Here is a 14,932-nt window from a genome sequence, read left to right on the forward strand (position 1 = left end):
CCTAACAAAGTTCAATACTACTTACAAGCTTGAAAGCGTAAAAACGTGCATTTTTAATGTACATCGAAGTTAACCCCTTCAAAGAACCAATTCGGTTAACGTCACTTAACATCAATTCATAAAATAATTATAGATTTTTACAAAACAAATATGAGAATGAACTAACCCTAATTCAAGCGCCAACATAAATCGGGTAAAGAATCAAAGGTTCGATTATAACAAAACTAAAATGGCTAGAAAAAATATCAATGTAACCAGAAATCATTTAATTAGAAAAATTAGTAATCCAATAAGATAATATTTATTAATATACAATTATATAAATATTATATTTTAAAAATATTATTTATTAATATATAATAATCCAAAAAAAAAAATTATTTAAAAGAAATTAATAATCCAATAAAGTAATATTTGTTAATATATAAATACTATATATTAAAATTAATATTTATTAGTAAATAGTAATCCAATAAAAAAGAAATAATCTATTAAAAAAAGAATTAATAAAATGAAATTATTAATCCAATAACATAATATTTATTAATATATAAATAGTATATATAAAAAAATATTTGTTAATATATAATAATAATAAAATAAAAACAAATTAGTCCAATAAAAAGAAACTAAAAAGAGAATTAATTAAAAGAATCAATGTATAATAATTGAATAAAATTAAAAAGAAGTGTTGAAGAAATGATCCTGATAGTTTGCTTATAGAAATGGCCCCTGGGAGTAAAATAGTCATTTTAAAAAAATTAACATTCAAATTGTTAAAGTTTATATTTTTTGGATAAAAAACACACAAGGTATCCAAAATTAAACCACCAAATATTTTTAGACCAAAACCACATAATTTTCACACCACAGAGACCATTTTTTACATTTTGTCTTTATTTTAATATGAAACAATATGTCTCATAATATCCATCTCATCCCATACTATCCCACTAATCCCTTCCCTCCCAATCCAACAAAACCACCATACCTCATCCTATACAACACCTAAATCGAGAAAATATAGAATAAAAAAACCTAAAGACTAGTAGCATCGACTTCATCGTTCCGCTCTGAATCCAACACATCTATCCATTTCCTTCTCGTACCTACAAACTGTCTCGGTTCTCAAAATCCAAAAACTGTAAACATCTCATTTATCGAGATCTCTACGACCTTTTTGATTCTATAGACCTAGAATGGTTTCGAAGTAATATTTATGAAGCTTGATAACAGATGGTTCTATGATTTAGGGCTTAAAATAAAACCAAAGTTTATTTTGTTTGAAATTTATTTTCTAAGAACACAAAGAACATCCAATAATTAAAATGTCTTCTTTTAGTGTTTCACTAGGATAAAAAAACCCTCAACAATCAAAGAGAAACTAAGGAAAATCCATAAAATCGAATAGTAAACCTAATGAAAAACATATTTTTAACCCTTTTGTGCTCATCTATAATAGCTTTAGATTTGTTGAAGGTTTAAAATTGATGAAAGAGATACCATCTAACAGCGTGAAAATTTGATTTGGTAATGACCTTCTGTTCTATTAAGCGTAAGAAATGCAACTAAACAATGAGAAACACGTGACCAATAAATTTGCTATTTGTTCCCTAAAAAATCCGCAGAAGGTCTATTTCCCAAACAAACCAGTTTCTCTGATTTTGAATTTTGAATTCCATCATCGAGATAATTTTTCATGACATACCTCAAATATTCGAATTTCCTATAATTTGTAAAAGACCTAGTCATCATTTTCTCAATTAATCATGTTCAAGATTGTCAATAAAAAGTGTTATAAGTATGATATCTTGGTCTTGTGGTCATTAGACCACAAATATTTCAAGGTCCACTTATATATATATATATATATATATATATATATATATATATATATATATATATATATATATATATATATATATATAACTCCAATGAAAAAACATGTATATGACAATTGCATTTCTACAAATATAGAAAAATTATTTCTAGTTCTTCCCTGGATTACTGTAATTACTATGATCGTGTGAACAATGTTAATTCTTGTTTTCTTATTTTTTTTCTTCACATCTTTACGTATATTTACTTGATGTAATGGTAGTTTTATTGGTTTGTAAATAATGAGATGACAGTTGATACACATGCATTCAGAATTAAACCGTCCGTAAAATACTTAAGTTCACAAATTGTTTCTTTTGTCATGAGAAATGTTTATGTTTCGACACGTTTAAGAAATTAAATCATAACTATAAATAATTGTAGTCACATGCTTGTTTATTATCATGAATTTTGTTCAATTTTAGAAACACATAAGAAATTAAACTATGACCATAAAAAATATTTATAGTTATGTATTTTTCTTATATTATATGTAACGACTTGAAGTTTCCATTCTATTACCAAGGTTAGTCTCCGTTATGTTTCCACGCTAAGTTACCTATTTGGTTGGTTAAAGTTAACTTTTAGGTGCTAAATGTGTAAGAAAATGATGTTTGCTCATATATATGGGTCATGAGGTCATTTTCTCACACTTTAGGGCCCATAATGAAAGTTATCAAGTATTTAAGGATGCCAAACCCTAAAATCCTAGAATAATATCATTTGAAGCCACCAAAACCAAATTAGAAGCCTCCAAGTGTCTTTGAAGTGAGTTCTTAAGTGTGGATTCCATACTTGAAGATTTGGTGAAGATCTAAAAAGTTGGTGTGGTGATTTTGGTGCTTTCAAGTGGAGATAATTCCCTGTAGAGATCAACAATTATTCCTTTCTTTTTCTCCTAGAAATTCATCAAATTTCTATAAATGAATTTCTTACCATCCATCTCTATTTTTTGAGTCCTTGTCTTAATCCTTGATGTATTTGGTGATGTTTGTCAAAGTTAGATATCTAGACATACTTATTGATCTGTTTTGAGAGGGCTATAGAGATTGATCTGGTCTAAATTAGATGATTCCCAAGAGAGAGGAAATTGTAAGAAATCAAGTATAGTTTCAAGAATATTTGATAACACCCTTTTTAGATTTGCAAATTATGTTTTATCCTAAAAAACCTGAACAACTGTCAGGCTGTGAAAGTTCAAAATATGAAACTTAAAGTTTGTTTTCTATTTTGATTGCTTGTTTCTTATTGGGATTTTATGAAACCTTTTATGGTGCTTAATGACCTCTCGGAGAATTTCTTCCTCAATTCATTTCTTCCCATAAATTATCATGGAGAATAGTGCACGTGGCCATAACAAACCTGTTAATATTACTATAAATAGCGGTGTCCTATTGTGTTACACACAAAAACAAAATAAAACAGAATTGAAAATTTATTTATTTTAGTGAATTGTTTTGTTAACCGATTAATAGATTAAATAATTAATTAGAAAACTTGGAGAATATGTAATATTCTAGAATGTCTTGATTATTGGATAATTACTAAAAGCCTAGATAATTACTAATAGATTTGGTAATTTTCTTTAGGGTTTCAAAGCACATCCCTATAAATAAAGGGGTCAAATCCCGATTTTGGATGGATGAAAAGTTAGCCTTCTTAGTACAAAAGTCAGAACCTCTAAGAAAACCCTAGAAAACCCGAACTCGATGTCACGACGTGACAACTCTTCTGTCAAGTCGTGACGATGAACAATGTCAACGATTTGAGCTTGCATCGTGTTGCTTCATGGTAGGGTGTTGATATCTGCCGGAGTCTTGCGTCTTGGGTGTGATTACAAGAAAGGAACTCTAATTTGGGTTCTCTAGTCCAGTCAACGGAATCATCAAAAGAAGATTCTATGATAAAGTCAAATGTATGTTTTTCGTTCCATTGAGTTTTAAATAAGTTGCATAGATTCGTTATGTTTAGATCCAATTGTTTTGATTGTTAGATCATATTTGTTTATTATTTCCGATCCCCTATGTTTGATCTAATCAGGCTCGAAACCCATCAGTGGTATTATAGCATGGATAAATTAAGTCTATTGCACTTAGACTTTATCCTTTGAGTATGTTATGGTTTGTATGTGTAGGGTTTCTGTTTTGAATTGTTTTAAAAGTCTAGAAATTTTCCTTGAATGAAACTGAATTTTTGTATGCTTGAAAACTGATGTTTAAGACGATTTGCCTCTTCGCCACTACGTGCCTGGTCCTCTTCCATGTTGTGGTATCTACATGGATCGCGACTGACTTCGTCTCCACATCGTGATTAACTCATGTTCACGTCATGGCTAGCTCATGAGAACTAAAAGTAATAATTTAATAAAATGGCGTGTTTTCTGTGTCACGAAATGGAAGAGCTTTCCCCACGTCATGAGACCTGAAGTTCCAGATTCTTCTAAATTTATTTATTTTTTATTTTTGGTTGCTCAACTTTTTCAATCTTAATCACTTACAAACTAGCCTGCATACTAAAAGATAAAGTTACATTTGATTTAACTATAAGATTAATTAAAAGACATAATATTAAAACTCATATAATTTAATTGTTGACTTTTTAGTTAATATAATTAAAAGACATACATATAATTCACAAATATATATATATATATATATATATATATATATATATATATATATATATATATAGTATTTATATGTATAACTTTAAAGTAAACATTGCGTTGGTACATGTTTCTATATTTGCATTCTTAGTCTAACCATGACTAGGCCCATCTACTCTATTTGCTATAAAAGAGGTTTGTATTAGGTCTCTTTCAAAAAGGAGTAAACAAAAATGTAGAGAATAAAAATTAAAATGGTTTTACTCAAAAATTAAAGTTGATTCAGGAACATGAGGTTCAAAATCATGTTCAGAAAAGAATTCAAAAGAATTTCTCACAACATCATATTTTTTTTTTCAAAAAGAGTCTCGTTTTGGATATCAAACTCGTTTTCAACAAAAATCACAAATATCTTTATCGCACACGAGCTTGTCAAAACCAACAAATGTTGTGAAGAGGAATATACCATTTAAACCTGATCGTCCACGATTTCCAAATCCATCTTCTTCGCACAAATCAAAAGTTTCAATTGTCAAAGGAAAAAATGAAATGAAAATTTTCAATCGTTAGTTTGAAAATAAAGGAAAGAGATTTCAATCAAAAGAGTATTCTAAAAAACAAGTCAATAAGGCTAATGAGAATTACTTGAATGAATCAATAAGTAGAAGTAATTTATTGTAACACCAACATTTCTAGCTAAACATTAATATTATGATACAATAGTTAGGATCGACAATTGTAACCTATTTTGAAGTAATGAAGAGGAATTATTTAAGTATTATGTGATTTATATGATTTGTGTTACATATGTGCTTATAACGATGTAATAAAATAATAATAAAAATATGCGTCCAAAATAAAATAATAGATAGACCCAATATCTATGAAGAAAGTTGAAGTGGTCATGACAAGGATTTCAGAGATATAAAGAACGCTGAAATCCGACTTATAACGAAGAATTTATGTGATTTATGTCCTACCTGGTTGTTCCTTATTTGATAGATCATGAAAGTAGATTTTGAGTTATTGATAAATCTAGACTCATAATTAGTAACAATAAATATTAGACTAAAATCTAGTAATGATAATATTAAGTTTCATCGGAGGAAAAGAAAATTGTTAGAAGCGAAGCGCTGCCCGAATTTCGAGTCATCACTTTAACAAGTGAGTGCATAGTTACTTTCATCTTACACATAGATATGGTGTATTTAATATAAATTACGTGCTATGTGTGCATATTATCTATGTTCTTGATATCTATATTGGATGAACAAAATATACATGTTTTATTCGATTTAAATTGTATATGTATTTTATACCTATAATTATGATAGGTAAAGATGGGTAGATGATATAGATGAGGAAATAAATGATGAGAGGCCTCGATGTTTAAGTTGATTTAGTCATCTAGTGGAGTATAGATGACGACCACAAACTATTCTACATTGTCTAGTGGAACGCTAGAAGGCTCGCAACTTGTAGGTGTGTTTGAACTACGTGTTCACCAGGTGTACTCCATCCCCCACATGGTTGCCTTAGCAACATATATTGCTGAGGAATCCCCTAACCATTGTTGTACATCCTTAGGCTAGGTCCCTTAATTTAGATGCTTTAGGGACAAAAAGTGAGGATAACGGGAACGGGTAATTGGGTTGAATGATTTGATGAAATTAGTGAACTTAATTATTGTGGGTTGAAAACCCTATGTGCTCACCAGACTCCCAAGCCTGACCCACTCAATTTCTTGTATTACAGGTAGTGGAAATATAGCACAAGAAGTCGTGTTATTGAATGTGTTGTGTCAAATTTACTATATATGTATTTAGCCTTTATTAAACGGATTGGGCCTGTCCATCCGCATTTATGCTGCTAGGGTTAGGCTATACATATTGAATGCATGTATTGTATTAGGATTGATCGTTTATGTGATACCCTACACTGTCTTTACTGAAAGGTTCTAGTCGAACTCTTCTAAGGCATTGATTATTAACCATTCAACACATCTTCGATCATTGTTCTTGTTATTTGATTCACTTTGCTGTTATTGAATATATCGATCTATTATTTGTTGTTTCAACAATTGGTATCAGAGCAGGATATTGTGTAACTCATACACATATCTTTTGTCGAGTATTATTAGGGTTTTAAGTTTCTGGTGGATCTGTTCGTATCATTTTCATCGATTGGAGACGTGAGATCTGGGTCCTTGTTTAGCTCTAAACTCGATCATAGTTTACACATCTAATTCTTAACAAGTATTTGTGAATCAACATCAGGCAGCACGAAGATCCACACACCCTCTGTTTCAATCTTTCTAGCAGAATCGAATCTACTACCAGGATCCGTATCCTCTTCCTACATGACTATGAAGTCTGGGCCTTACACATTGAAGAATATGTTGTAGGTCATGAAGAAAATGGCTCAACCATATGGGAGGTAATGACACTGCAAACTTTCTCTCATACAGCTACGAGTAAGATCATTAAAACTCAAGCTGAATACAACACAATTCTGGTCGATTATAAAGATACTCCTCAAAATGAGAAAGACAAGTTGTTAAGCAACGTCAAGGAAATATGAATAATCAGACTCGCTCTTCCACCAGAAAGTTTTCTTCTGGTAAGTGCTCTTGATACAACGATTGAGATATGGGATAGGTTGAATGAAGTCTACTCAAGCGACGCAGATCTGGAACATTCTGTACACAATTTGCTTTTATCAGAGTTTGGTGCTATTGTTCGAAAGCCAGAAGAGAAACTTGATCAAACATTTAATTGTTATAATCATCTCTTGAGCAGGATGTTAAAACACAAGATCTGGCATGAAACGATAGAGAAAAAAATCACGTTCATGAACGGTTTGAGATCGGAATGGAAAGCAGTAGTGTCAACCGTAAAAGCTCATGAACAGTTTAAGAGTTATACTTTGGCAAAGCTGGTGGGAATTCTGAGATCCCACGAAGATAAAGTGACGAAAGATGTTAAGCTTGTCTCCAATATGGGTTCATTGGCCCTGGTTGCAAAGGGCAAAAAGGTTGCTGAAGAAGATTCGGAGTCTGATCTCTCAGATTGTGAGCTTACAAAATAGGAATACGCTTTGATGGTGTCAAATCCCAAAAAGTTTGCTAAAAAGAATTTTGGACCCCTCAAAAATAGGAATTGGAAAGGGAACTACAGTTCGGACAAAGCAATGGATTAGAGCCTCAAGAACTTTCAATAGCATGAGGTGAAGAAAGAGAAGAAGTTGATGGGAGATTCCGGCTATGACTGCAACTATTGTCATGGCTAGAATCATTTGGCCAAGGAGTGTATGTTGAGAAGAATGAATGAGAAGAAGGATGAAGAAGACGATGAAGCTTACTACCTTCGAAAGTTAGAAGAGCTTAGAAAAAAGAGTTCTAATAGTGCTAAGCCTACTTTGATTGTGTATGATGATGATGATGAGTTTGGACGTGTTGAAGTCTGGTCAACTGATTTTGAAGATGAGGAAGTTCGGAAACCCACACATGGTGGATGTTTCGTAGTGAAGTTTGGAGTCCCTGAGAACGACGGAAGATGCTAGATGTTTCGTAGTGATGTCTCGGAGCAGAGAGGATACGTCACAGATAGCGGCTAGGCCTCAGACAACTATTTTGCTGCAAGACCTGTTTCTGAACAGGTCAGTGAATGCGATAAAGTCATTTGTAAGGTACAATCCATACTCTAATCTGTTAATATTCTCGTCTGACGTTACGAATATGAATTAGATGATTTATATTATACTTTCTCTAATTTTTGCAGTAGTTTAAAAAGGACTAGTATAAGAAATTCTAATCTAAGTGATCAAATCAGCAGGATAACAAATAAGAGTGAAGTGAGGAGAATATGGATAGAGATCCTGGAGTTCGAGCTTAGTAGATCAAAATATGATGTTATTTATTTAAAAAGAGACAATTTAGCGCTTTTAAAACAAATACATATTTTCTGTTTGATTGCGAAGCGGTTATATTTTAATATTACTCAACTGCATCTTGATTGTGAAATAGGTAAAAATATACACAAAATAATTTTACCCTTTCTCGAACTGAAAGAGGATGAAATCGGTGCAGAGTGCTATAAGTGCGAATCCATTGTGTCCTCGGATGATGTATTTGAATCTTACAAAATTGGACTTGAGGAAATTGAAGCATATATATTCATTCCAAAGAACATAAAAGCATGTTAAAGAAAATATTGGATGAAAATGATAAAGAACATATTAAATTTGATACTGTGCAAAAATTAAGACTATTTATGCACAAAATTGAGTCCAAAAAACACTTTCAATGCTGAAAATGTTTCTGATTTTGACGAAAGCGACACGAGTGAGATTTCTGCAGAGGAATCAGATTGTTTAGCATTTGTACACAATGAGTCTGAACCAAAGAAAAAGTTGATTTATGAAAACTCAGTTGAATATGTTCGTGTTGTTCAAAATAAGGGTTCAGATGTTTTAAAAGCAAAAGCTACAGTATTCCCGAAGGTACAAACCGTCTCGAATCAAGTTTTCATAAAAACCAGACTGAACAAAAATCAAACATCTGAACTAACGTCCTTAGCAGATGATGATAATGCAGATGGTTGCGATGAATTATTTTTGGTTAGGACCAATTGATAACTCTGATGAAACCAAAGGTCTTTCCAAAATGACCTCATGGAAAACCAAAGGGAGATATGTTGCAGAACTATTGAATTGCATTAACCCTTGTAATGATAAAGCTAGTCCAAGTGGCACCAAAAATGTCCCAAGTGAAGCATCTTCTGAACAAACTGACATACCTGTTGCAAAAAGAGAAACCTACGGCTAACATTCATAAGTCAGCTGAGGAATTCATTGCTAAGAAATGTCAACTGAATGCTAGATATCAGAAAAATTTAGAAGAAAGAAAGTGATTTTGGAAATCTAAAAATTCAAATTCTGTTAACCCAGAAAGATCTGCAAATCAAAATGTGAAATCCTCTTCAAATACGAAACCTAAATTGTTTTCAAAGCCACAGTCTTCAACTCCACAGATTTCAAAACCAAAAGCTTTTCCGAAACAATCATTTTCAAAACAATCTAAACCTTTGGAAAAGACCAAACCCAATTTTTCTTCAAAAACAAATGTTTCAAAATCTGTCAACACATTGAAAGATGTTAAGGGCAAAGGAAGAGTTGTTTCGGAACCTAGAATTTTCTTCAACAAATCGGAAGCAAGTTTGAAAAAGGAGGAAAAGAAGTTTATGAAAAAGTTAGTCAAGCAACATATAGAATCTAAGCAAAGACAAATTCCTTCTAAAGAAAAGAATCCTAAAGATAATAGAATTGTTGTTTTCAAAATCACAAAAGGAGAGAATTCTACTTTGATAAAGAGATCTTATTTGGTTGATGAAGCTATAACTTTTCCTATTCTTAAGAAAATCTCATGAGGACCTAATCAACTTTGGGTTCCTAAATGTCTCTGAATTTTGTAGGTGATTCGTGACGAACAGTATGACTCAGAATGGTATATTGACAATGGATGTTCATGTCGCATGACTGGTAAGAGAGAAGAGTTGAGGGAATTTCGATCACTGAAGGACGAAGCCAAAGTGAAGTTTGGTAATAATGCCACTAGAGAAATCAAAGCATATGGCATGATCATGCATGGAGAACTCTCCATTCGGAAGGTGGCATATGTGGAAGGCCTACAACATAATCTGATAAGTGTTTATCAACTGGTTATAGGTCCAGGGATGAAAGTATCATTCGATGATGAGGGATCAGAAATAATAGAGAAGAAAACAAAGGCAGTGCTTCTGAAATCCAAAACAAAGGGAGAGATGTTTCCTTTAAATATAAAGCCGATCACCGGAAAGCCTTCGATATGCAGCATCTTCAGATGATAGTTGGTTATGGCACCGAAGGCTCTCGCATCTCAACTTTAAGGACATTAAGAAACTCGTAGTTGGAGATCTTGTGCATGGTCTTCCTTTTTTGAAGTTCAAGAAGGAACATCTATGTGCAACATGCGAATTGGGAAAGCAAAGTCGGAAGAGTCATTCGACTATCATCAACACCATAGTGATCGAGCCACTTAAACTATTACATATAGATCTTTGTGGACCTTCTGCCATCGAAAGTATTGGTGGTAACAAATACATTCTAGTTATTTTTGATGACTTTTCCAGATTTACATGGGTTTATTTTCTTACACAGAAATCAGATGCAACTTCTAGGCTAAAGGACTTCATCAAGCTGATCGAGCTTTAATTGGGAAAGCCCGTTCGGAACGTTCGGAGCGATAATGGTTCAGAATTCAAAAACCAAGTGTTTGAAGAATCCTTGAATGAAAAAGGAGTTTCTCACAACTTCTCTGCTCCTTACACTCCTCAGCAGAACGGTGTCGTTGAAAGACAAAACCGGTCTCTTTGCGAAGCTGGGAGGACTATGTTATCTTTTGCGAACCTTCAACTTTACTTATGGGCTGATGTGATCGGAACTGCCTGTTTCACTCAGAATAGCTCCCTAATCAATAAGAGTTTTCTTACCACTTATTATGAGACTCTAAATAAATGAAAACCTAAAGTTAAGTTGTTTCACGTTTTTGGTTCATGGTGCTTCATTTTTAATTCAAAGTAACAACAAAACAAATTCGATGTAAAGGATGACGAAGGAATCTTTTTGGTGTACTTTCTTACTTCAAAGGCATATAGGGTTCTGAACAAGAAATCCAAAATGATAGAAGAAACCTATTATGTCACGTTCAATGATAACTATCTCAAGAAGTATCAGAAGACTGATTGTCAAGCTGAGAAAATCTTTCCTTCAACAAATCCGATGATGATTCCTCTTTCAACCCTTTATGAGGAATTCATGAATTTGTTTGATGATCCCGAAAAGGCCATTTCTTCAGAATCAAATTCCCCAAATGATAAGGAAGATGAATTAAAGAAGATCATCGACGATGCTCCCAAAGATCTTGGAAATGAACCACCTACTCCGAAGGGTTCTGATATTCCGAAGGACTTTGAAATTCCATAAGCTATTTATGCACCTGTTCAGGGGAGGGTTCTACTTCAACCTCCACATTCGATTCACCTGTTTAGGGGTAGGTTTCTATTTCAACCTCCACATCTGATTCACCTGTTCAGGGGGGACAATTCAAATCCCAAAGTCAACCATGACATTCCAATCCAAGGGGAGAACCCAATTCCGAACGTAGATCCTCATGCACCATTCTAGGGGGAGAATGAGAATGAGAATAATGACTCAGACGCTCAGTCAAATTTCAAAGACGTAAATGTAGAATTGGATCCATCTTATGATCTGAATTACCCTCCTTTGGCAAAGTGGACCAAAGACCATCATAGGTCTCAAGTGATTGGAGCAGCTTCTTCTTGAGTTCTCATTAAAGCTCAACAAAAAGAGAATTAAACTGTATTATTTTCCATAATGAAATTTTGCATGTTTAATTCGTTCATTTCCAAAATTAAGCAAAAAAGAGTAAAGATTCCTCTTGATTGTTCTGATTGGGTGCAATCAATGCAGGAAGAGCTTAATGAGTTTGAGTGCAATAAAGTTTGGAGGCTGATTCCAACTCTGAAGGATGCTTCAGTCGTCGGATTAAAATGGGTATTTCGAAACAAACTTGACAAAAAGGCAATGTGATCATAAATAAAAAACAATTAGTAGCGAAGGGATAATTCCAAGAGGAATGCATAGAATATGAAAAAACCTTTACACCGGTTTCAAGGCTAGAGTCTATTCGCATTTTTCTTTCCTACACAGCTCATAAAAATTTCGAAGTCTATGAGATGGACATCAAATGTGCGTTTCTGAATGGTGAATTAGAAGAAATTGTCTATGTGGAACATCCACTAGGTTTCATAAATGAGAAGCATCCAAATCATTGGTACATTTTGGATAAGGCTATATATGGCTTAAAACAAGCACCACATGCATGGTAGGAAACCCTTACTCATTTCTTAAAGCAATCTAAGTTTAAGCAAGGCTCGGTCGACCTAACCTTCTTTCGTAAGAAAGATGGTGACCATCTAATGATTGTCCAAATTTATGTTGATGATATCATTTTTGGATCTACAAATCCTAGATTAACTACTGAATTCCAAATATTGATGGAAACTAAATTTGAGATGAGCTCAATGGGTCCCATTATCTTTTTCCTTGGTTTAAATATTAGACAGAGTTCAGAAGGCATTTTCATCAACCAGGAAGCCTACACGAAGTCCTTGCTTGCAAAATTTGGAATGGTGGAAGATTCAAAGGTCAAGGTTCCTATGTCATTCAGAATGAAGCTTACACCATCATTGAACAAGCCAATAGTTGACATGCCACTTTATCCACAAATGATAGGTTCGTTAATGTATCTAACAACTAGTCGTCTAGACATTATGTTTTCTGTTTGCTATTATGCCACGTTTAAGGCGAATCCACGTGAACCACATATGACTGCGGTAAAGAACATCTTCAGATCACTAAAACGAACATCATCTCTCTGAGTTTGGTACCCTTCCAACTCTGGATTCTTTGTGAAAGCGTTCTCTAATGCGGATCTTGGTGGATGCGGTCTTGATCGAAAAAATACAACTGAAGGATGTCAGTTTCTAGATGGCAAACTCGTCAGTTGGCAATCTAAGAAGCGAACATGTGTCTCATTATCTACTACTGAAGTTACGTATATCGTATCTGCCTCATGTACTTCTCAAGTGATATGGATTCAAAGTCAGCTTAGAGATTACGAGATTAATATGAAAATGATCCCCTCATACTATGATTCTAAAAGTTCCATTCGCATTTGCTACAACCTAGTGCAACATTCCAAGACAAAACATATAGCACTGAGGTATCATTTCATAAAAGATCACATGGAGGATGGCAATGTTGAAATTCAGTTTGTAAGATCATCTGATCAACTACCTATAATCTTTACAAAAGCCTTACATGAAAAAACCTTCAATCGAATTCTACAAGACTTAGGTATTATAGAAGCAGATTCTGTTCCGAAATCAGCGTAGTAAAGTAAAGCAATGTTCTTTCTCCGAACCACTCCGAGCCTCGAAATGCTTTGGAATCTATACTTCATGTTTCGAATGTTTGCGAGTCCTTGGAATGACTTGAAATCCATTGTTCATAAAGCAATTTGAAAGATCTTGTATCATTTGTATATTATGTGTTCTCCGATTGATTCCGAGCCTTCGGAACAATTCGGAAGGTTTTTAATTCCGAATTTTTTCACTAGTTAAGTGTCCCTAGAAGCATGTTGCTGCATGTTATCCAAAGCCTATGAGACTATATGTTTGCAGCCTTAATGAATAGAAAACACCAATCATTTCTTCCTAAATCGGTTATATATTCACATAAGTCATTGAGCTACCTTACTCTTCTCACAATGAGTTAAGAGTTGACTGCTTAGTCATTTGTTTATAGAAGAGGTACACCTTCTTTGGAACCATCTTATTTTTCTTCATCAACCTTCCTTTCACAAATGTAACCCTCGAGACCCTTAGAAATTACCACTGAGTTTTATGGTTACACAACTTCTGTATTTATGATCTTAAAATTGTTATCACCACGATTTTAGTGAAACCCAAATTTGGAACCAGTTTCTTAATTGATGGTGAACAATCAATATGTTCTAGATATATTCACCACTGAATTGACGAGTAAAATCTATATGGTTGGTACCTTTCTCATTTGAAATCTCATTTTTCTTATTGTGTGATCTTTATGAAAACTCTTGTCCCAATACTTTTCTTCCCAAAAGATCTAATTTTTATTTTTCTTGAGATTTTGATATTATCCAGCCACTTACACAAATCCAAAGCATACATGTTTTTATGGCTACACTGGTCAGGCAAGTACTTCTTCCATACTTTCGGACTTATGTTGAATTTCGGAATTTGGTTGAAGATGAAGCCAATCTTAAGCCTATTTAAAAGAAGCCTTTCACTGCTTCTCAACAAATAGATAATCGTAATTCAATGGGATAGCACACAGAGACTTCCAAGTCTCTATTGAATCCGAAAGAAGAGCTCGTTGCCCAGGATCCAACTGTTTTTATGTCAATTTATAATTGACATCACAGATTCCCATATATAATTTGTTTTATTTCTCTATCTTTGGCACACTCTTGCACAAAAATCATCGTGATTTTTCATAAGACTGGTTTCATAATTCCGAACGGTTACTTTTAATTCCGAGAACAAGTTATGGAGATTGATGCTTAATTACGAATGATCATAATTAAAATGGCAGACTTAGAGGGATAAGCTTTAAAATCAGGCGGATTAACTTTTATAAAACCCTGACATAACACCTGTCAGTTACACCTCGCATGTCACATCAATAGTTGTCACGCTATCCCAGGAACCTTTTTGGGTTATGGAAACATCAATAACCATATTTCTCGCACCAATCCTGATGTATAAAATGTGAATTGACGATTGATTT

Source organism: Lactuca serriola, chromosome 8 (genome assembly GCF_051521515.1).
Source record: "Lactuca serriola cultivar US96UC23 chromosome 8, Lser_US96UC23_V15, whole genome shotgun sequence".
In the NCBI taxonomy this organism is placed as follows: domain Eukaryota; kingdom Viridiplantae; phylum Streptophyta; class Magnoliopsida; order Asterales; family Asteraceae; genus Lactuca; species Lactuca serriola.